Consider the following 23,386-nt stretch of genomic DNA (forward strand, 5'->3'; position numbering starts at 1 on the left):
TTGGGGCGCGGACGTTATTGGAACACCTTTGGGCCGCTACAGAAATCAGATTTTTAAATCGTTCACTTTTAATTAACAATCCTCTGACACGTGCTGCTGCAAATCCCACTAATGAATAATACCCCAAGTCTCCCCGAACACAGGCCCCTTCCCCTGTAGAATCCTCGTCTCGATGCCACTCTTCTGACAATAAGCAAGGGGTTAACTTCTAATGAGGTCAGACGGGCGAGGGCGAATTACAGGGGGATTAGTGTCCATCTGCTGTCAGCCTACTGCCCCCACGTCCTCCCTCGGCACTAGCTGCTGAATCGCAAGGACTCGGGCATCGCGGTATCCTGCACCTGAAGCTCGCGGGGGCACGTCGAGACACCTCACCCGGAGGCGTGTGACCATCGGAGGTGCCAAACACACCCGCCAGGCCACCGGACCACATCATCCAACTGGGGCAAGTGCAGGGCATACCAGGCAGGACCCCACCCCCGCTGGCAGAGCACGAGACTGGCCGAGGGGGCAGCGGGGCCACGGTGAGTCCCGAGCACATATATTACCAAATGCCTCGTCCGCAATATTCGTTAATGATGAGACCACTCGCGGCCCTCATTTCAACAACTCCGGAAGTATGAAATGCTGAGACAGGAGGGCACCGCCGAGATTCAAAGCACTGACTTGCAAGTTGCACAACCGGCCGATGGCTGTCAGACGTGCGGTTACTTAGAGTGATTGAGCGATGTCTTCGGTGAGCTCTTCTGAAACTGGGAGTCAGATTCAGCCACAGGTCAGGGGTGAGCCAGTGGAGGAAGTGGAAAAAGCAACTACTGGTACTCTGGCTGCCTCCAAGAAGGAGGGCGGGACAGGTGGGGGCAGGGCGTTGAAGGAGAGACAGTGCAGGGCGTTATTTATTTAAATATTCATTTGTTGAACGCACTCGGGAGGATAGCTCAGCGGCTAAACGCACTCGGCAGGATAGCTCAGGTGCAAAGTGCGCGCCTTGGAAGCAAGACGACACGGAGCACCACAGGTTCGATTCGTGGGTCTGCGCTTAGAAACCTCTGGGTATTAAGTGCGTTATGAATAACCTATCATGGGCATAAGGGTGCTAAGCAAGCGTACAGGAATGGAAACAAATCAATTAGACCATTGGCAGTTTAGGAGAGAGAAGTAAAGTCTTAAGGTGTTTTCCAAAATGTCCACTAGGATTGCTCAGATCTCAAAGACAAAGGTAGGGAGTTTCAATTCTTGGCGGGGATAACTGGAAAGCTGACCCCTGTTTCCCAACTCCTTCTCCTAAATCTTGGGATGGTGAGCTGGTGGGAATAAGGGGATCGGGTGGGCCAGGAAGATATATCTAGTATTTTTGTGAGAGCTATTCCGGGGCCGAGTTAGAGAGGCATTTGTGTGTAATGGCTAGGGTCTTGAGAATAATGCCTTTACGAATGGGTAGTCAGTGAACACTTCTTCTTGCTGCTGTGACGTGCTTCCATTTTGGTGTGTTTAGTGCTGCCCTGACAGAGTTGTTTTTAATGATTTGCAGTTTCTTGATGTTCCAGGCCGAGGTGCCTCCAAAAAGGGCATTGGAATAGTCCAGTCTCGAGCCAATAAGCGCTTTGGCGATGACAAAGAAAGCTTTCAGTGGTTAGGAAAGGTCTACATGCATTGATCAGTTCGGTGGTGTAGGCCGCAGAAGGGGCGATCACATTAACCTGCCTTCATAAGGACAATGTGGCCTCCAGGTCTATGCCCAGGGTCGTGACATTTCTGGAGACAGGGGTTGAGATGTCATCTATGGAGAAGGAACGGTGAGCTTGGTCAGGTTTGATAAGTGCAGTTTGTGAGCCAACCAGGAGAATCTCTGTCTTTTCCTCGTTAAGGCAGAGAAGGTATCTTGGCATCCACCTCTGGATGGTGGGGAAGACTGAATGCAAGTTGTAAGAGTCTGTGTGGTAGTTGCCAGAGAAGGGGAGAAGGATCAGCAGATGCCCCAGCCCATGCAGGGGGTGCTAGAGGGGCAGCTGGCATAGCGGGCCGCCCTTCTGGCCCACGCTGCGTCAGGCTGGCCGCACCTTAGGGGGCGGAAAGGGGCTTGCCCCCAGTGGGCAGCTGGAAACAACCTGCCCTGGGGAGGCACATATATGGCCTAGTCTGAGAGAACTAGTGCAGGGAAAGGCAGTATGGATTAGCCCCGCTATGCGTGTCATAGGTGTAGTTGGTGCAGGAGATTCCCATATCATCTAGAAGGTTGAATAAAGGCTTAGTAAAATGTTGCAGAGGATAGGGGAAATACAAAACCCTTGCGGGACCCTACAGGTAACAGGGGCAGGCGGGGCAGGGGCATTAGAAGAGAACACTCTCATGGTTCTATAGAAATAACACCGCAGGCCAAAGTTTTATGTTACTGCTTGATAGTGCTAGCTCAAAGACGTCTGAGGAGGATGTGTTTTGGACTTGGAAGGAGTAGCCAGTAGTTGGTGGGAATGGCTATAGGGATCAAAATGGCCATAGGCAATCACTGGTTTGGTAAATAACTAAACCACAACCTCATATTGTGTGACCCTCCTCACATGTCCTCTCCTTCCTAGCTTTACTCCAGTGCAATACTGTTGGTTTATAGGCACCGTCCACTAGCGAAAACTAGAGAAAACTGAAGCAAAACTACAGTGCAAGCAAGATGAAACTGCAAATAAGTCTAGATGGTGGAGGAGGGCAGAGTTACCGGCTTCCTTCGTCTCAGCCAGTTGATTTTGTATATCCAACATTGCCAATTCTGTGCCATGGACTGGCCAGAAGCCAGATTGGCGTAAGCCCGAGAAGGTTGTGAGATTCCAGATTAAGCTGGATTTGTAAGTAAGCTGCTTGGTCCAATATTTTAAGCAGGAAAGGGACAGTGGTGATGGGGCAGTAGTTTGTGGGGATGTCTGGATCGAGCCCGTCTTTTTTCAGTAGAGTCAAACCCCAGGCATCTTTGAGGCTGCTGGGCACTATGCCTCAGGTGAAGGAGGCGTTAATAAGAATGGAGCGAGGGGTTCCACACACTCTTTGATGACAGTAGCTGGGCAAATATCCCCTTGACAGCGGGAGAGTTTCAAGTCTTTGATGATCTGTTTGACATCGGCCTCAGAGACTGATTTGAAGTTGAATAGCGGTAAATTGTAAGTGGAGGCTGGTAGTTCTGTAGCAGGGGGCCCAGGAGTGGCACTGCTCAAGGAGTTTCTTTTTAAGAGGATTTTGTTTTGGAAAATGTCAGTTTTGTGAATGAGGGCCTTTGACCTTTAGTTTGCAATGTTCAATGGGTCTTTTTGCATTGTGGCCAGACTAGACATTGCCTGGAATAATAAACGAATGGCACTAGATTCGTCCCTGTCAGAAATATCAAAACAATATATTCATACATAGAAATCTTTGGTATGTTTGTGCCAGGGTCAGGCTGGGGCATAACATAGTTTCAGGCACCAATAGGACCTCAGTGCAAGGAACAAATATAAATCAAGGGGTTGAAGGCACACTTGTTTAAGTCATTTTTATTAAACTTGTAGCGCTTTTGCATCTGCATTTAAGCCATTAACTCTTAACTGTCAGAAGACTACTTAGAAATAACACTAGCAGGTCAAAGTTTTATGTTACTGCTTGATAGAGCTAGCTCAAACACATCTGAGGGGGATGTGTTTTTGGCTGGGAAGGAGGAGCCAGTAGTTGGTGGGAATGGCTATAGGCATCACAATGGCCATAGGCAATCAATGGTTTGGTAAATAACTGAACCACACCCTCACATTGTATGACCCTCGTCACATGTCCTCTCCTTCCTAGATTTACTCCAGTGCAATACATTTGGCTTAGAAGCACCACCCAATAGCAAAAAATAAAAATGACTGACGCAAAACTACAGTGCAAGCAAAGCTCTGTGGTTGGGTGTCCCTCTGGTCAACGACCCTCTGTTCCTTGGCCGTTCTGGTGAGTCACTCTCCTCTGGTCTTTGGCCCCCTTGAGAGCTGCTCCTCTGGTCCACTCCTTGTCAGGTCCATGACTCCCTGGTGAGTCGATGTCAAGAACAAACTGAAGCAAAATGTTTCCATTTTCTGTGTGCTATTTCTATTCAAAGTGCACTGAGAAAGCCTTAATGTTCACACTCTTGCATGGTGTGTCAATGCCATCAAGTTCGTCATTGATTTGAGAAAGAGATGTTAACAATTGGTGCTTCACAATCAATCAACCCCCTTTCTAACTGAAAATACATCACTTCACACAACCTGTGCACCAAAAAAAAAACAGGTTACACAATGGATCATATACCATCTGGACGCACGTATATGCACTAAATGTCCCTAAACACCAAATTAACGCAGCACAAATATACCAACACAACGCCTCACACTCCTTAAGCACCACTCTAATGAACCACAGTTAACCACACAAACAAGTACCTGGGAGTGGACATTAAACGAAAAGAGCTGCATCCTCAGTAGTGGCGCCTCCAGACATTTTTCATAGGAGTGGCCGCACTGGAAATCTTGGGGTGGCACACCAAAAATAACACACATAAGTGAATGGGCTGGTGGGGGGGCCAGCATGTTTATAAGGGTGGCCGTGGTCCCCCTTGGCCACCCCTTGGTGGCGCCCCTGATCCTCAGACCTGCACACATCACCATTGTAACAAAGCAATCTTGCCCTGGCACTCCGCTACTCCATGATTTTCCTACCCCAATTCTTGCAGAGCCTGAAGCTCCTAGAAAGTGAGAACATGGGAGCAGGTGTGCTATAAAAGTTGCAATATAATAGCCTAACAGGACACAGCAAAGAGTTTCACTCATTCTCCTGTGGGGCAGCACTCTGAATGTCCCAAGCAACCTCTGTGACTGGCAGCGACAGGGGCAGGACAATTAATCTTGGCTCTGCCACAGTTAGTGTACCAACGATTCTAGTTTAGAGGACCTACTGGCTTCAGAGACTATATATTTGCCTGTCAAATTAAGTGATATAGGACTGTGGGAGGGCCAGGGCAACAGTAATGAAATTCTAGTTCACAGGTTCCTACTATTACATTTTATCCAAAATGCAAGTGTATCTATTCTTTTCAAATAGTGTGATTGAGACTCCAATGATTGCAGTTAATTCAGAGTGTGATTACATAATTGACCAGGAACACACACTTTTGCTAAACAGTGAGGCAGGGAGTTTAGCCCACTCTGCGAATTTGACCACATACCTTCCAAGCTTTACTTGGTACAAACATTTAAGTTTTGGAATTCAAGGCCTGTCATAATGCTGTCTTAAATAGTTTACTTACAGAATACACAAATTGCATGTAAATCCTTATAGCACCATGTTAAGTCAAAAGAATACCATTGTGGCTTTAATTTTCACACCCTGAATGGTAAACTAAACGTCCCAGAATGCACACCTGAAACATCTATTTAACCCCACTATACTTTAAGTGATTTAAAACACGCAATAAAAGAAGTTATGTAATAAACAAAGATAGATCAGGAGATTCTTGGTCACAAAGCCCCAGCTCATTCTTATTCATGATGTTGATGTTGAGAACATTTGATTAGCGACTTTATTGTTTTGCATGTCAAGCTAGTGAACTTCATGTATATAAACAGATTTATAAAGGGTGCTTTGTGTTGCTCACCTTAACTATCAAAGCTTTGCAAGGTAACTGGTGGTTCGGGAGGCCTTTCAGTTGGAAATGGCCCATCATGCATATGAAAGCCTCTGCTGTTGATAGAGGAAATGTGTATGTGCAAGGGCGTTAAGGTGCTCAGACTGCAGAGCCACGGACAGACGGACGCTGTGCCTGGCCGTGGCTTTGGAAAATGATAGTGTTTGAACGTCTGGTTGAGCAGATTCTATATTTGGCTCAGGAGAAAGAAAAAGCACCTAGGATGGTTTTCTTGAGCCTTTGAACTAAAGATACCCTCTGCAAGAAGAAAACAAACTAGAGGTAAGGCTACCAAAGATTTATATTACACTTCCATCTCTGGGGTGAGCTGACATGTCACTGAATATGCTTAGTGATACCTATTGGCTTCTTGGATCCCCGAAGTGTGGGCAGAAAATGGCTCTGTCCCGTTCTGAACCAGAAGAGAATTCCCCTGAGAATTCCCACCATATGTAGTGCCAGGTTTAGGCTTAGCCGGGAAGTTAGCTCAAGTGCATAGCCCTGGCATTGGCAACATAAAGGCGGTCATGCCCTAGGTTTGATACCCCGGTCAGCTCAGCTCAGCCCCTCGTTCTCTCCAGTTCGATAAAGTAAATATCACGTAGATAATAAGGAGCTTTAGTTATTAAATCCTTAGAAATCGGATTCCCAATAATATCGGTGCTATATATAACAGCAGAATTAATATTATAATTAGAAGATGTACAACCAGCCACTGTCATAAAATACCAAGGGGAGCTTTGAATGGTAGTGTCATCATATAGCAAGTCAGCCCATATCGTCCAACATTTGAGAACAGTTAGGAGGGCGGTATATTTATAGAGGGCCTCTTCTTCCTCCTTATGCATGCAGAGACAGTGACCGAACTGCAGCGTCTTTAGGCAAGCTCCATATGCAGTAGATTTCAAGACTTAATCCTTATGAAGTGTTAAAAAGGACTATATTACGGTAGTTAAAAAATGTTCTTCAAGCAAAGGTCCTCCAACCCCCGAATTCCAAGTACTTAATGGGCACATGCCCTTCATATGCACTCAGTAGGGGATAGCAGAGCAAACCTCTAGGAATGTGACTCCAAAATCAAATGCGAAAAACAGCTCAGACTGAGAATAGGTGAACTTTGTCAGAAAAGCAGGTTTATTGCATGATAATGGCCAGAAGGACTAAGCCATGTCAAACTGGAAACTAACAATTGCTTGCAGTGCTCAACAAGGTTGCACCTTTTATACACACTAAAACAATTTACATAAGTAAACATATTTTGTTACAAAGGCATCCCACAAAAGCCCATTGGCAAACCCTAATACAAAGAAATCTAATCCTGTTACATGTTCTAACCCCGTTGGCCACATGAACAAAACGCAATCCCATTCAACACATGGTTTCTTTCCAGCGTTGGTCATACCTTCCTAAAATATAACTGGTTTATTAACTCAAAACAATTCAACCCTTAACTTGCCCTATTTGTCAGAGAAATTTTAACCCAGTTCATGATGTGCAAGGCTTTTAATAAATACTTCAAAAACAGGAGGAGGGAGAAAAACCATAATCAATCCTATGAACCGGCCCTAAAATTCTTATCGCCCCAGATGCGCTGGCATCTCATATTATTTCTTCCTACATTCCATAGTCACCCTATTTGCAACTACCATCTCAAATCATACAGCACCCCCACACACATACATCATATTTTCCCGAGAGCCCATAAATCACTGGAAAAGCTTTGCCGTTAAGTATCTCTCGCATGTGTTTTATAAACTAACGCCCAATTCTATCGACCAGGTAACTGCACTTCCCTGGTCATCGAACAACAAACTAACGTGAACTCAGGAAGATTGCCTCTTGTATCTACAAACCCAACCATCTGGCCATAAAATCCAACCAGATGGCCTCCCATCCTGCTCTCGCCTTCTGCCCTTTCTGATGCTATCACCTACTTGCCCCCTTCCATGATCTCGATCATCCAGCTTTCCAAGGCAAGCGAAAAACCATTCCTGCAAAACCAATAGCCTCTGTGGCTGGCATAGACCCCAGCTAAGCGAAAACCACACTGTGCGATGTCTCCATGTAACCAAAATGAACCATATGTTTCCCAATGTCCTAAAATGTGTCTGAAATTTAAACCATTGTCAAATACTGACATGTACAGTGTTCCAAGATTACTGCATCCCTTCACAATTATTTCTCCCTCTTGCATACTTCTAAGCGCTACAAGTTGTACATTGTACTATAACCTTGTACCCATGCTAGTGCTAATTATGTTGCTACTGTTTGCAAATCCAAAATGTATTCTGTTTGCAAATCCAAAATGTATTCAAAACGGCACACTTAAATTCCTTTAACTATACAAAAATACATATTTAGTTGCAACATTGCATCTAATCCAGCTTCATAATAGCCTAGTACAACTTGTGCAATGTAAACCTTTTTTCCGCATTGGGACCTCGAATATCCACCCCAACATTCCCCCCTTTAGTTAATTTATTAACTACCAAACTAATTTTTCGTTCCTTGATAAAATCCTCTTTGGGCACCCAAACCCTAAAGACATCCTGCATGCCCTGTCCACTTCACCCATATTCCTCCAGCGTGCAAGCCAAAAACAACCATTCCCCATTTCTCCCACAATCTACCCAACACTCCACATAATTATCCCAATCAATTGGAGGGCACAAAGCAGTATCTGGAGGCCCAGCCATCATGCCTTACAATGGAGAGCCACAACCATGGCTTTCCCCCTTCTCCCATCAAGGGGAATATGTGTGCTATGGAGGGAGTTTCCAGCCAACTGCAAGAAAAATGAAGTGCAAAAAATACAAGTACCAGAATCCTTAGAGTCAATTAACTTGCCACACCTGAAAAGGAAATGAAGACACGCCTGAAAAAGCAAAGAAACACAGTCTCGCTGAAGATTGATGGAGTCATGAAAACGTGCGTTTGGAGGAGAAGCTAATGCAGGAAAACTTGACTTGCAACAGAGCGCCTGCCTTGTCACCAATTTTTAAACATTGTATCAGCTAGTTAGGGCATGCATTCATGTTGTGGGATAGCTCCAACACCCAATTTGCTATCAGCATCCAGCACCCTAAGTCGACGCAAGGCTACTTTACAGAGACCACATTGTGTTCATAGCACATTGTAGAACTCCATTTTTTGAAGGGTTCACTAATACATCACTTAGTTCCATGTGATGTTTCCAAAATGCATTTCAAAGAATTAAATGTTACCAGAAAAAAATATATAGATTTCTTTTTTAAAATTGGGGTTCCCCCAAACCTCCTGTTTCCCCATGCTTGTAACCCCACCTTGCACCTCCCCACACCTTTTAACCCTTTAACCCCGCCCCCTATATATTTAATTTCGATATGTTTTTGGTAACATTTTATTCAGTATTTGCATTTCGGTAACATCACTGGATACCTATCACCTGAGTCATGATGCACCTGTCCCAGTGATCCCTAATAATTGATGTTCAGATGTACAGTACCAAGCGGTAAGGTTACATTTCTCTAATTTTCTATTTCACAGTCTTTTTCAAGACCAGCATCATGCCACTCAAACCCAAGCCATTTAGCTAACCAATTTAATGTAAGTCAAAGTTTTTGTTACAATGCATTGCGGTAGAACACAAGGCACAGCGCTAATGCATGTTTTTAACCCCTTGTTTTTCACGCTTACTCCACAGCTGTGAGCTGTATATTTTTTACTTTGCAAAAATACAATGCCTGCTAATGGCATCTACAAAATTCTTTTACTTGTCCATCTATTTGTATTTGTATTTTATTTTTCATATAGCGCTTTACTCTAAAGCTCTTTACAGCATAACAACCAGAATACAGAAAAGATCAAACATGCAACATAGAAGCAATAAAATAAATGTACATGATTCAAGCCAGAAAAACAGCATGTGGAACAATTTGCATTTGGGACGGAAGAGAAGGGGAAAGGTATGGGAAGGAGGAAAGGGGAAGAGAAAAGGGAAAAGAGAGTAGAGGGAGTAGAAGGGAGGGTGGAGATCAAAGGGGAGACAGGGAGAGATGAAGGAACAGGAAGATGGAGTGGGGAGGAGAAAGAAGAGGAGGAAGGGAAGAGAAGTCAGGCAGGGAGTGAAGAAGGAGTGATTTTAAGGAGGATCGGAAGGAGGAATAGGTGGATATGGAGCGGATAGAGAAAGGGAGGGAGTTCCAATGTAGGGGGGCAAGGAGCTGGAAGGAGCGGAAACGAGTAGAGGCACAGGGAGGAGGGGGAACAGAGAGTAAAAAGAGATCAGCAGAGCGTAGAGAGCGAGAGGGGGCATAGAGAGAGAGAAGAGAGGAGAGGTAAGGAGGGGTAAGGTCATGAAGAGATTTAAAAATGAGACAAAGGAAGCTGAATTTAAGTTGGGAGTGGAAGGAAAGCCAGCCTAGGTTGGCAAGTGAATTGGAGATGGAATCATAGGGAGAGAGAAGACAGGGGGTACGGAAGAATGGAAGGTGGGGGGGAGGAGGAAGTGTGTTGGAAGAGAAGAAAAGGACTTCAGTTTTGTCCGTATTGAGAGAGAGAGAGAAAATGCAATGGCATCCAGTTTTTAATGGCAGTGAGACAGGAGGAGAGTTTAAGATGAAGGTCAGGAGTGAAGGAAGAGAAGGAGAGGAATAGTTGAGTGTCATCGGCATAGAAATGGTGAGAAATTCCAAAAGAGGAGAGGAGCGAGAAGTGAAGTATAGAGAGAGAATAAGAAGGGTCCTAGGACGGAACCTTGGGGAACACCATAGTTCAGAGGGAAGGTGGAGGAGGTTTGATCGCCCCAAGAGACGGCGAATGAGCGGTTGGAGAGGTAAGAGGAGAGCCAGTTAAGAACGGAGTCTTTGAAGCCAAAGGAAGAAAGCGTATTGAGAAGTAAGGGGTTATCGACAGTATCAAAAGCAGCAGAGAGCTCAAGGAGGACAAGTATTGAGGGTTGCTTAGCGTAGCGAGCAGTAAGGAGAGGATTCAGGACATAGGTGAGGGCAGATTCAGTGTAGTGTTTGGGACGGAAGCCAGATTGAGAGGGGGGGAGGAGAGAGAGGTTAGAGATAAAGGTCGAGAGTTGAGAATAGGCAAGGCGTTCGAGTAGCTTAGAGAGGAAAGGTGAAAGTGAGATAGGGCGAAAGTTAGACACAATAAGGGGATTAGCAGAAGGCTTCTTAAGGATAGGGATAATAGTGGCATGCTTGAAGGCAGTAGGGAAGGTAGCTGTAGAAAGACAAGTATTGAAGAAGGTTAGATGGGGATAAGTAGGGGGCACACCTTGGGAATAAGAATGGTAGGGATGGGATCAGAGGGGCCGGCAGTAGGGTGGGATTTGGATAGGAGAAGAGAAATGTCTGATGGAGTGACAGGAGAAAATTCAGACATGTAAACTGAGGGGGAGCGCAAGGCAGGGAGAGGGAGTAAGACAATCTTTTGACGAAGAGAACGCATCTTTTCAGAGAAGAAGTTAGCGAAGTCAGAGGGAGAAAGAGGAGATGAGGAAGAGAGGTCTGGATAGGGTGGAGAGAGGAGGCGAGAGAGGGTTTGGGCGATACGACGAGGATGAGAGGCTTGGGAGTGAAGAAGGTTAGAAAAGTAGGAGTGTTTAGCAGAATTAAGGCAGGAATCATATAGTGAGTGATAAGAAAAGTAGGAGGTTTGGTTAGGGAGAGTGGGGGATTTGCACCAGGAGCACTCAAGACGATGAAGGAGACGCCACATGGAAATGTGAGGGGAGAGCCAAGGTTGAGAAGGCTTATGCGTATCTACCAATGGGAGGTGCATTAGTTATGTTGTCTTTGGAATTGCAAACCTCGGTTTGCCACCAGGTAGAAGTCATTCTTATCACTGGTGCCCTTACTCTGCAACTCTGACAATACAGTGTCTACTTTGCATATAAAAGAACTGTAGTGTGTTTCCTTTCTCTTTACTGTATTGTGGTGTTGGAGGAGGAACGTGTAACAAAGCTGAGTTGTCATCAGTCAAACACATTTACTGTCACAAATGGCCCCAATAACACACACACAATCTCAGAGACAATCCAAGGGTTTTGATTAAACTTTAAAGGTGTGATCCAACTAATGGTTGTCCCTCTCTCTCTCATCTCCCATAGGCTCCTTCCACCATAGCCCAGGCTTCCCTGATGCCCAAGATGATAGCCACTAGAAATCGGAAACCCCCTACTACCCAAAAGCTTCCTCACTATGGAAGTAGGCCTGAAGGCCAGAGCCTTACCTATGATCCTCCCTCCAGGACGTCCTAAGGACAACTTAAACTTTCCCCCGTCATCAATCGATGTTGTTACGACTGTCCCAGACTCACCCTGCTCCTTACATTTTCCCCTCCACTCACTCCCTCTCTTTCTCCCTCCCACTCCCATCCTCCTGTCTCTCCCTCTCTTCCTCCTCTGTCCCTCCAGTCTTCACACACTCTCTCTCTTTCTACATTTACTACACCCCTCTCCTCACTTCTTGCAACACTGCTCTTTTCACCTCTCACTACACTTCACTGCTCAGCTCACACTACAACCTTCTTCACCTCTCACCATACCCCACTCCTCTCCTCACTACAGCCCTCTTCTATATATATATACCTTACTACACACTCTCCAATTATCTCTTACACCTGAATTCACCACTCACACATAAAATACCCCCCTGCACTCTGCTCGAACTCCGCTACCAACTCTTCAGAACTCTGCTCTTCTGTTCGTCCTCTGCCTGGTCTCTCGGTCCACCTCCACACCACATTACCTCATGCCTGTAACTCACTCTCTGCCTCTCATTCACTCCCCTGTTTTACTGTGTTTCTGGTGGTTTTGTCTTCCCCTCCTACATCCATTGGGTGCAGTGCTCACCTGACACTATGGAAAAATCTATGCCTGTCTTTCCCCAGGAGATGGGTTACACAGGAGAAAAGCTTAAAAAAAATCAAAGCCCCTCTTCTTTTAGAGAAGGTTTATATTTGCAGTCTCTGATGGTGTGGTAGCAGCCAGCTGCTCGGGCTGTTCGTTCTCCCTGTGGCTTTCTTCAAATGCTGGTGAACTTTGTTGTCAATTCAGTTGGAGAGGTTTCTTTTTAACTCCTGTTCCCCTGCAGTCTCTCCTCATTCTCAGTTCCTTTCCCATTTCCCCACCATTCACCTAGGATGTGCCTGGTTGGTAGGTTGCGTGCTGGGTATCTAATTTCTGTTTGGCAAGAAAATACCCATTTCATTCCCTGTTGGTCTGTTCTTTTGGCTCTGGTCCAGATTATTTTGGTTGCTCCCCGTTGAACTCCAAGTGCTAAAGTCCTTAAATAGAAGGGAGCATTGTTAAAAAGGTACATGGAGACATCACATGTCCAAGAGTGGCAGCTTTGGTTACATGAATGACACATCAGGGAGAAAAGGAGCTGGGGCCCCCAACTTCCTTTCCTCATGTCTGAGAGGGGTCCCTGTTCCCCTCTAACATGGTCCTGACTCTGACCCTTTCACATACCTCTACCCTCTTTCCTAAGGCACACTCCTCTTTCCTCATAATAATAATGAAGGAATCCCGGTTTTGCACTAATTAAGCAAATAACGTGCTGTCTCTATCTATTACCGGGGTGGGGTATATATAGTGTTAAGTGTTAGGATAGAGACTGTTAGCTGACAGATCAAGAGGCTCACAGATACTATTGTGATCTAAAAGCTTTTGTAAAATCAATTTATTCTTATACAAAATAATTTTAAAACATACATAAAGTGTACAATTACAAGACAATAATAGTTAATATTGTGTATTACATCAATGAATAATGATGAAAATAGTAAATGTATAGACATTGAAGGTTGTCAATTGGTTTGAAACACATACTGATGGTTCATTTCAATAGGAGTTTGACTTTTGCGTGGTTTCTTTTAAACCTCTAGTTTGTCTTAGTCTTCTTGTGCTAATACAGTAGATTATGGTCGCAACATGTTTCTGTTCATTGTCTCATTAACAGTGAACATTCATCAGGAGCTTTCACCATACAGTCATTTGTGTTGCAATACTTAGAATATCACCAGTCTTAGGTAAGTATTTTGTTGACTCTTGGTCTGTCAGTATAAAAACAAACAAAAATAGTGTAAGCTCTAAATGCTACTAGTCTATTAAGTTCATAGCTTGAACCTAGAACCTAAATTGCAGGTAGTTACCTGAACCGGTTGTGTGGGGGCGAACAATGCTGGTAGTTATTGTTATGAATACTTGTCAGTAGTCTTGCTTCTGGCAATCTGCGAAAAAAGCATAATTATGATGCTTTTTTAGTCACCATTTCAACTTGCGTGCTACTTTTCTCTAACATCACGGTTTAGTGGGGAGTGTGGGGTATATTTACCAGCCCTAGCAGAAATTCCCTTCATCACAAAACTGCATTTCAACATTTCACCCAAAAACGGCTGTGTTGTGTTCTCCTTGGCACATTTCTGGTGAGCTTTGAACACTATTAGACAAAAGAGAGCGGAAGCACACCATATATTAAAACAGATCTTGAGTAGAGAAATTATAATGTTTGGAGCTCCTTAGGCTCACTGGCAGTTAATACAAGTCAAGGGTGTGGGGGAGAAGAAAAATGACTCTGGTATCAGAAGTCAAAGAAATAGCAAGGTAAGTGGAAAATCCATAAAGTATGAGTTCCCCCGCCCCCTGCACACCTATAGATACTGGCAATAACGTCCAGTGAATATTAGTACAATTATTTCATTAGTAGATAAAGTATTTGATAATTTCATTAGTTACAATTTTAGCCATTTACTTCACATTAACATTTGAGAGATGATAATCAAATTTAATTTCATGTTACTGTATTAATGTCACGGTAAACTTAAGGGGAATCCCCCCAAAAAAACACAGAGGTGGAAGCTCTACCTTAATTAGGGAGAATAGCAACAGATTAAACAAGAGGTAGTTAGCTACTATCAACAGTCACAAACATTATACTAGTGCTGTTTCTCAGTGTACATGTTCAATTTTATTCAATGGATGCAAAATACAAACAATAGCATAAATATCTAATAATGCTCATGGTTAAAAACACTGTATAAAATACAATCTACTTATATAAAACACATATATCAACGGTGACAAAAGAGAGAGGGACCTCTTTTAATAGGTCATCATCTAAATACTTTCAGTTCATCCACTATCACTCAGATATTATTAGCTGTCTTTAGTCCAATTGTGTTTATCCCCTTAATTAGGATTAATAATTTTATCGGTATATTCACTTCACCAGATATTTGAACTCGACATGTTTCAGTTCTCTTCAGATATTTTCGGAACTTTCTTCAGGAGTGTGTGTCACTTTACAATTGTTACCGTGAAACAAAACATCACATACAATACATTTCTTCAAATGAGTATGATTTCCATATTGATTAACAGTACTAAATTGTCTGTCTTTCTATGTTGTGGCTGTTGATAGAACGGAGAAAAAAGGAGAGACAAAGAATAAACTATTAATGCTAAATTGTCGCTCAGAGATTGAGATTAATGTCAGGCTCTCAGGCTATACTAGGAGTGTTAATTACCTGGTATATTCTGTGGAGGGGGTTAAAAAAGATGGTGAGGTCCTGATTCAAGCAGAGGTTCTCATCTTTAGTCGGAGAGAGATGCTTTGTAATCTAACTCGTCCTGTAAACAGAATTTACATCTATTGTAAAACACCTGTCGTTCCCTAACTGGGTTCTCATTCTCAAATATCACTTCATTACCTAGAGATCTATAATTAAAATTGTACCTGCTTTGGTAGGGATCAGGTGTTAATAATCTCTTGAGTTCTTGTGGTAAATCTAGTCCTGCTATCTTCAGTCGACCAGTGTTCTTGCTCTACAGCACCATACACAGAGAATTAATCGTAAATTCAAGGGTGGCATAAATGTCAGGGAAAGAAATAGATAAAGTTTATACTGTCCTCTACTCGAAGGTAGCAAAGGAAGACGCTAGTTCTATTGAAGCTAAAGCTTTATTGACGCCTACCTTCGTATCTCTATGCGGTTTGTATCCTGGTCTGATTAGGGTTCCGTGCGTAGTCTAAGTAGAGTTAACGTTGTTTACGTTGGAGACTTGATATTTAGCTTCTCCTGTACGTAGTATGCCTCCTGCAAGATAGGCATACATTTAGGGGGTAATTCATAGAATTTAACGCACAAGTGGCGCACGCGGCTGGCGCACAGTGTGCACGCCAGCCGCGTGCGCTAAAATCCATTTCCGCGCACAGCGTATTAATGGATTTCAGCTACCAAAACCAGCCGTGGCGCACAGTGGCGCAGCGACCTTGCAGCAGCGCCAGTTACGCCCCCAAGAACGCCCCTCGCGCAGGGAAAAGCCATCAAAATCCCCAATCCAGCGCAAATGGCTGCGCTAACCCTCTACCAGCACGGCAAGCGGGGTACGTGTATTACTGGGGTTTGCGGGAAGTTTCACACGCGATTGGCCCTGTGCGAGCAGGGTATGTGTATTTCAGGGGTGCGCGGGAAGTTTCACACGCGATTTCAGCAGGGAACATGCATTACTGGGGTTCGTGGGAAGTTTCACACGCGCTTGGCCCTGGGCGAGCGGGGTACATGTATTTCAGGGGTGCGTGGGAAGTTTCACACACGATTCCAGCAGGGTACGTGTATATCAGGGGTGCGCGGGAAGTTTCACACGCGATTTCAGCAGGGTATGCGTATTTCAGGGGTGAGTGTGAAGTTTCACACGCAATTCCAGCAGGGTACATGTATTTCAGGGGTGCGTGGGAAGTTTCACACGTGATTCCAGCAGGGTACGTGTATTTCAGGGGTGCGCGGGAAGTTCCACACGCGATTTCAGCAGGGTACGTGTATTTCAGGGGTGCGCCGGAAGTTTCAGATGCGATTTCAGCAGGGTACGTGTATTTCAGGGGTACGTGGGAAGTTTCACACGCGATTCCAGCAGGGTACGTGTATTTCAGGGGTGCGCAGGAAGTTTCACACGCGATTTCAGCAGGGTACATGTATTACTGGGGTTTGCGGGAAGTTTCACACACGATTGGCCTTGTGCAAGCGGGGTACGTGTATTTCAGGGGTGCGTGGGAAGTTTCACACGCAATTCCAGCAGGGTACGTGTATTTCAGGGGTGCGCGGGAAGTTTCACACTCAATTTCAGCAGGGTACGTGTATTTCAGGGGTGCACAGGAAGTTTCACACGCAATTTCAGCAGGGTACGTGTATTACTGGGGTTCGCGGGAAGTTTCACACACGATTGGCCCTGTGCGAGCGGGGTACGTGTATTTCAGGGGTGCGTGGGAAGTTTCACACGCAATTCTAGCAGGGTACGTGTATTTCAGGGGTGCGCGGGAAGTTTCACACGCAATTTCACACGCGATTTCAGCAGGGTATGTGTATTTCAGGGGTGCGTGGGAAGTTCCACACGCGATTTCAGCAGGGTACGTGTATTTCGGGGGTGCCGGGGAGTCCTACACGTGATTTGGCAGTGTGGGTCCTCCCAGGTGTTCCCTGTACACCCTCCACGGCCCCTGCAGGCAGCCCACACCACAGGGGACTACCCTGCACCCCTGGTCATGTCCCGCAGGCAGCCCACCCAACATGGGCATGCCCCCCAGCAAAGGCACATGTCTCCTTACACTACTGATCACCAACTCATGTCCCCTTGCACCCCCACCCCCCAGCAGTGCAGGGCACCTGCCAGCAGGCCCCCACTCATGTCCCCTTGCACCCCCACGCCCCAGCAGTGTGGGGCACCTGCCAGCAGGCCCCCACTCATGTCCCACTCATGTCCCCCTGCACCCCCACCCCCCAGCAGGGCGGGGCACCTGCCAGCAGGCCCCCACTCATGTCCCACCCATGTCCCCTTGCACCCCCATCCCCCAGCAGGGCGGGGCACCTGCCAGCAGGCCCCCACTCATGTCCCCTTGCACACCCACCCCCCAGCAGTGCGGGGTACCTGCCAGCAGGCCCCCACTCATGTCCCACTCATGTCCCCCTGCAACCCCACCCCCCTGCAGGGCGGAGCACCTGCCAGCAGGCCCCGACACATGTCCCCCAGCCAACACGTCATCACAATCTAGATCCCTGGCCCTTATGGGCAGCCTCCACATGCCAAACACCCATCCAAGTATTGCATCCACCCACTTAGAAATGCCAATTACATGATACAACCCCAATGGCAAGTATCTAAATGAACACATGTCCGTCACATACACACAATGGGTGCAAGTGAATGTCAAAACCCATATCATGACATGCATGAAACCAATGAGATGATACCACACATCGAAGTTTGATGAAAAAAATGTATTAAAAGCAACATGAATGGAATTAATATCAAACAAACGTCAATGGAAATTAAAAAAGAAAAGCTGCATGTCTGTAAAATAATGAAAAACAACAAATCATAATCCAAAGGAAAGGTGTCCAAAGTCACAGTTCCAAAAATGAAAACCATTGCTCCATGGGGAAATCCAAAGAAAAAAGTAGAATCCAACAGTGAACTATATACAGATGAACAATCCAGGGTCCATGATCCCAACTGAAGAAATGAAACCTATCAAAACTCCTACCTAATAAAAAAAACTATATACAAAAATGTGGTCCATTGTCCTAAAGGTCCAAAATAAAGAAAAAACCAAAGGAAACCTAACACTATCTAACTATTTACAAGGGCAGCGGGCTAGTCTGACGGCTCACTTTTGGATGTCCCGGGCCAGGTCATCATCGAACTGCTGCTCAATGTCCCGGAGGCGGTCCTCTTCCATGGCCCCGAGGGTTCGCAGGGACGATGACATCTGGAACTCGAGGTCCCTGCGAATGGCCTCGAGGCACTCTGCCCGCCTTAGGGCCCTACGCATGGAGTTCTCCGCCCTGACCTTCGTGAGCCGTGCCTCTTCCGCCCGCTGCCGCTCCGCATCTATCGCATGGCCCAACCGCTGCCACACGGAAGACACTTCCCGTCCAGGGTCCTCTTGCCCTCTGGCCGATGCCTGCCCCTCCGATGATGAAGGCCCAGAGCCATCATGGCTCCCAACCTGTTGCTAATGCTGCTGTGCTGCTGCCTGTGCCCTGGCTCCTGCTGCCTGCACATCCTCCTCCAGCTGGGGTGCAGTTGTGGAGGTGGCCACCCCTGCTAGACGTCCGACCCCCGACTGTGGCAGGGATCTGTTGTCCACCAGCCTGGCCGCAGGGTCAGAGGCAGCTCCACAGGGCACCCAGGTGATACATGGGTGGGAAGATGGCATGGAGAGCGACTGGGGCATAGGGGGTTCAGTTGTGGAGGGGGTCGGAACAAGGTCCAGGAAACAGAGGAATCCGGCCCTGGGACCGCGGTCAACGAGCCATGCGAGAAGACGTGCAGTCTCCTCATGAAAAGACTGCAGGTCACCTCGCATGGCACGTTGACGCAACACCGCCCCACCCAGGACAGGCTCGACCTGGTGCCGGATAGCCACGTCCGCAGGGAGAGGAAGGCCAGTTGGTGTAAGCCAATCCCCTCCCTGAGAACAGGTCTGGACATAGGCATCCCTGCTGGTGCAAGATGATGCAGTGACAGGATCAGGGACAGGATTGCACACAGGCACCTCCGCAGCGGCCTGTGCTGCCTCCTGTCCCTGGTCCTGCACTGCACCACTAGTACCAGTGGAATCCCCACCTCCAGACCCCGTCTCTGTCCCTTGCACGGCCTCCTCCTCCACCAAACCCCCCACCAACCTGGATGACTCCATGCCATCTTCCTCCGTTGGGCCCTGTGGGGTCTCAGCTGCCCCTTCTGCTGCCGAGGAGTCCAACTCCGACCTCGCCTCTTGGACCTCCCCTCAGCAGCTGCGGCCTGGGACGCGGCACCAGACTCCTCACTCCCTGACGAGATGACAACCTGGGAGGGGAGCAGGGCCTTGCATCTCCGGCTGGCGGTGTGATCCCTGCCGCTGTGCTCCACAGCACCTTCTCTGCCCTCTTCATCAGTTGACGCTGCAGACAGGGAGAAATAAAACACAGGCATCAGGGCACTGTACAATGGACTCATACACACATTACAGTTCCACATGAGTGGCATTGTCAAACTTCAGACATGGCATCACAATCCCCAACACACATGTCATTTTGACTCACACACATGAGCTATTCCACAGCCATATTGCAACAGCCAGCACCATCCACACACATACAACAGCATGAGCAGCCAAAGGTGAGCCAGACATCACATGAAACAAAGGGAGTGCACTACACACGCACACACGCCACCACACTTACATGCATGTGTACACCTCCGCCAACTGTCGAAGTGTTGAGATCGGCATCCATGTCACATCTGCAAATCAGTTTTCCACATATCAGGGTCGCATGCATCCATGCTGCATCACTGTTGCACCCTTGTCAAATACACACATGCACATACATGCAGCTGGAACCAACATCCATGTGTGACACCACAACCATGCCAACTGACATACACAGTAATCCAAACATGTGTGCTCACACATCTGCATTTGACTTGCATGCTTACCCACACATACACCATCCATGTGTCTCACACATGAAAGGACTTGCATGTGTCTGCCTCACAGCCCTGTACATACACATCCATACATGGCCCTAGAAAAACACATGTACAACCTGCACACTACTGGCACACCACCACACGCACAGCTTCCAATCAGTATGCATGTACACTTACCGCTTGACTCCAGACGGGTCTGCCTCTCAAGGACCTGGACGTGGAGCCCTGGGCATATGCGTTCCAGGACCCTCATCTGATGTTCCCACAGGTGGCCCCGGCGCCCCTTAGCATCCGCTGCCTTCAAGAGGCGCCGGGCCTTGTTGAGGGTCCTGGACCTGAAGTACTCCCAGCACTTCTTGACATTTTGGAAGTCGCGGACTGCCACCCCCTCCGCGTTGATGGCAGTCACGATGTCCGTCCGGATCCGAGTCCGTCCTTCCTTGTCGGCGCGGGAACTTCCGAAGAGGGCATCATACTGCCCCAGGACTTGCTCCACCAGGACACCAACTTCGGTGGCAGTGAAGCTGGTGCCCCTCTGCCTCTGTGGCTGGGGGTTACCAGTGGTGCCAGATGGTGTAGTGCCCGACATGGCAACCCCAGAGGCAGGAGTGGGTGGGCAACTGGGTCCTAGGACTGGGCTGTGGAGCGATGGTATCCCAGTCGGGAGTCTTCTGTTCCAGCAGGGGTGGTCACAGCAACTGCACCCCTGGCTGATGTGCAGGCAGCAAATAGTAGGGCACGTGGGCAGCAGGCAGTCAGGCAGCAGCAGATGGCAGGTGGGAGCGTGCTCGGGGTTCTGGGGGCAGTGATTTGGCCTTTTGGGCAGGTGTGTGGTCTTCTGTGTGTTTTCGCGTGGCCAGCTTGATACGGAGTGATTTGGCACATGAAAAATGTGCACGTCCGCGTGTAATTCGAGGAAAGGCCCTTAGCGCGTCCAGTGATACTGAAATTTATAAAGAAATCCATCTGTGAAGATCGATTAATAATTTAGATCTCTAAAAACTCAACATTCTATCAAGACACGAAAAGCTTCATAAAAACTGACAATTAGTAAAATGATGGTACTTTATTTAATTGACAATATCAAATCCAGAGGTCAAACCCGTGTACCTATGCTGACTAATGGGGTTAACTAGCACATTACGGTGAGTAAAAATAAAAAGAGGACGCAATCTGCAGAGTCCCCGACGTCTAGTATGGACGCTCGACAACTCTCGAAATAATAAGTAACAACAAAAGAAGGACAACATCCGCATTTAAATAGAAACCTAAGCTGGCGCCCGATGAACCATTAAGGAAGTGTACATGGCGTCTTTCTAATAGAATATCAGCTGGAAATTCGCGGGTGACCATGACAGGCCACAGACCCCCAAGTAAAGAGGTAAGGGTACCGATGTTTTTGCAATTAACAACACAAGCTTAGAAGGACATATTGAGGCATATAAAGCCCCATAATAAATAAATATATAGAATGCCCTAGTGACTAAATGTATGCTTATCTTGCAGGAAGCATACTATGTACAGGAGAAGCTAAATATCAAGTTTCCAACGTAAACAACGTTAACTCTACTTAGACCACGCACGGAACCCTAATAAGACCAGGATACCAACCGCATAGAGATACGAAGGTAGGCGTCAATAAAGCTTTAGCTTCAATAGGCTTAGCATCCTCCTTTTCTACCTTCAAGTAGAGGACAATATAAACTTTATCTCATTCTTTCTCTGACATTTATGCCACCCTTGAATTTAGGATGAATTCTCTGTGTATGGTGCTGTAGAGCAAGAACACTGGTCGACTGAAGATACCAGGACTAGATTTACCACAAGAACTCAAGAGATTATTAACACCTGATCCCTACCAAAGCAGGTACAATTTTAATTATATCTGAAGAGAACTGAAACATGTCGAGTTCAAATATCTGGTGAAGTGAATAAACCATTAAAAATATCAATCCTAATTAAGAGGATCAACACAACGACATCAAAGACAACTAATAATATCTGAGTGATATTGGATGAACTGAAAGTATTTGGATGATGACCTATTAAAAGAGGTCCCTCTCTCTTTTGTCACAATTGATATATGTGTTTTAGATACATTGATTGTATTTTATACAGTGTTTTTAACCATGAGCATTATTAGATATTTATGCTATTTTTTTTATTTTGCATCCATTAAATAAAATTGAACACTGATACACAGCACTAGTATAATGTTTGTGACTGTTGATAGTAGCTAACTACCTCTTGTTTAATCTACTGTATTAATGTCATGCATGTATCTCATACCATTTGATTTAAACAACGGATTTATTAACAATCAAGTACAAAACATAGAAGAAGTTTTAACAAAAATTGTAAAAATGTGAGAAATTTTTAACAACAAGAACTCTTTTCTCAATTGTTCCAAGATACAAAAATTCAAAAAATTCAAAAAGAGCTCAGCGCATTTCGAGAGATAATCTCTCTTCTTCAGGAGCAATATATTCATGTGTTTCATTCAAAAAAATAATGTCATTGTTCCTCCTTTCATTTTAAACACCACAACGTTTTGCTCCATTAAACATTGCCCTGCTGTGTCTTTCATCTGATTGCCATGAAGTAAGGCAATACCTTCCAGAACGGCATTGTTTTCACTGAGAAAGTACATGCAGAGCAAGAATTCTGTTTCAGTGAACACGGGTATGATTTCCTATTGAAATAGAACAGCACACTTAAATTACTGCAAAGGAAAACAACAGTGCAGCTCTTTCTCTTGTCTCTTGTCAATTACAAAGAAATTCTTTGCAGCATCTCTTTGTGTCCATAAACCTACTTTCTAATGAAAAAGCCCTCCAGAAGGTTAATCAAAAAGAAACTGTGTGTGGCAGAAACCGCATTTGTAACTTGACATAAAAGAAGAATTAACCCATGTGTAAAACGGTTCTTTTGTAAATCAGGAGAATGCCGTTTGAAAGTGAAACGCAATTACTGTGCGCACACAGAAATGGGATTAAATATGTGGGGATGAGGTTAAAATGTGTATGATATTTTTTTCCAAAAAGACTGGGTCTTTTTGGAAAAAACTTTGAAACTTTGAAACCAGAAGAATAGGTTTTTGGCTCAGGCTTTGACTTCAAAGGTGCCCTGCCTACATGGGAAAATAATTAAATGCCTAAAGTGTGGAAGTTTGCTGCCTCGTCAGACTGGCCGGCATACCTACAGAAAGGAAGAAAGGACCCGAGGGGAACCAGCATTTCACTAAGACGTGTGCTTTCCTTTTACAC

At 45.9% G+C, this 23,386-nt stretch overlaps 1 protein-coding gene across 8 annotated transcripts in view; it reads left to right on the plus strand.

The window, feature by feature from the left end:
- The first annotated feature begins 271 nt into the window (after positions 1-271).
- RPGRIP1 (RPGR interacting protein 1) overlaps positions 272-23,386 on the plus strand; it is a 638,645-nt gene continuing 615,530 nt past the window's right edge. For 7 of the 8 annotated variants that reach the window (XM_069633891.1, XM_069633894.1, XM_069633896.1 and 4 more), the window contains exon 1: positions 272-524. The gene's annotated coding sequence lies outside the window, so the exon portion shown is untranslated. Of the gene's footprint in view, positions 525-551; positions 737-23,386 lie in introns of those variants that run through there. The other variant, XM_069633893.1, reaches the window with a different exon arrangement.

This window comes from Ambystoma mexicanum, chromosome 13 (assembly GCF_040938575.1).
Source record: "Ambystoma mexicanum isolate Mex_15411 chromosome 13, UKY_AmexF1_1, whole genome shotgun sequence".
NCBI lineage: Eukaryota > Metazoa > Chordata > Amphibia > Caudata > Ambystomatidae > Ambystoma > Ambystoma mexicanum.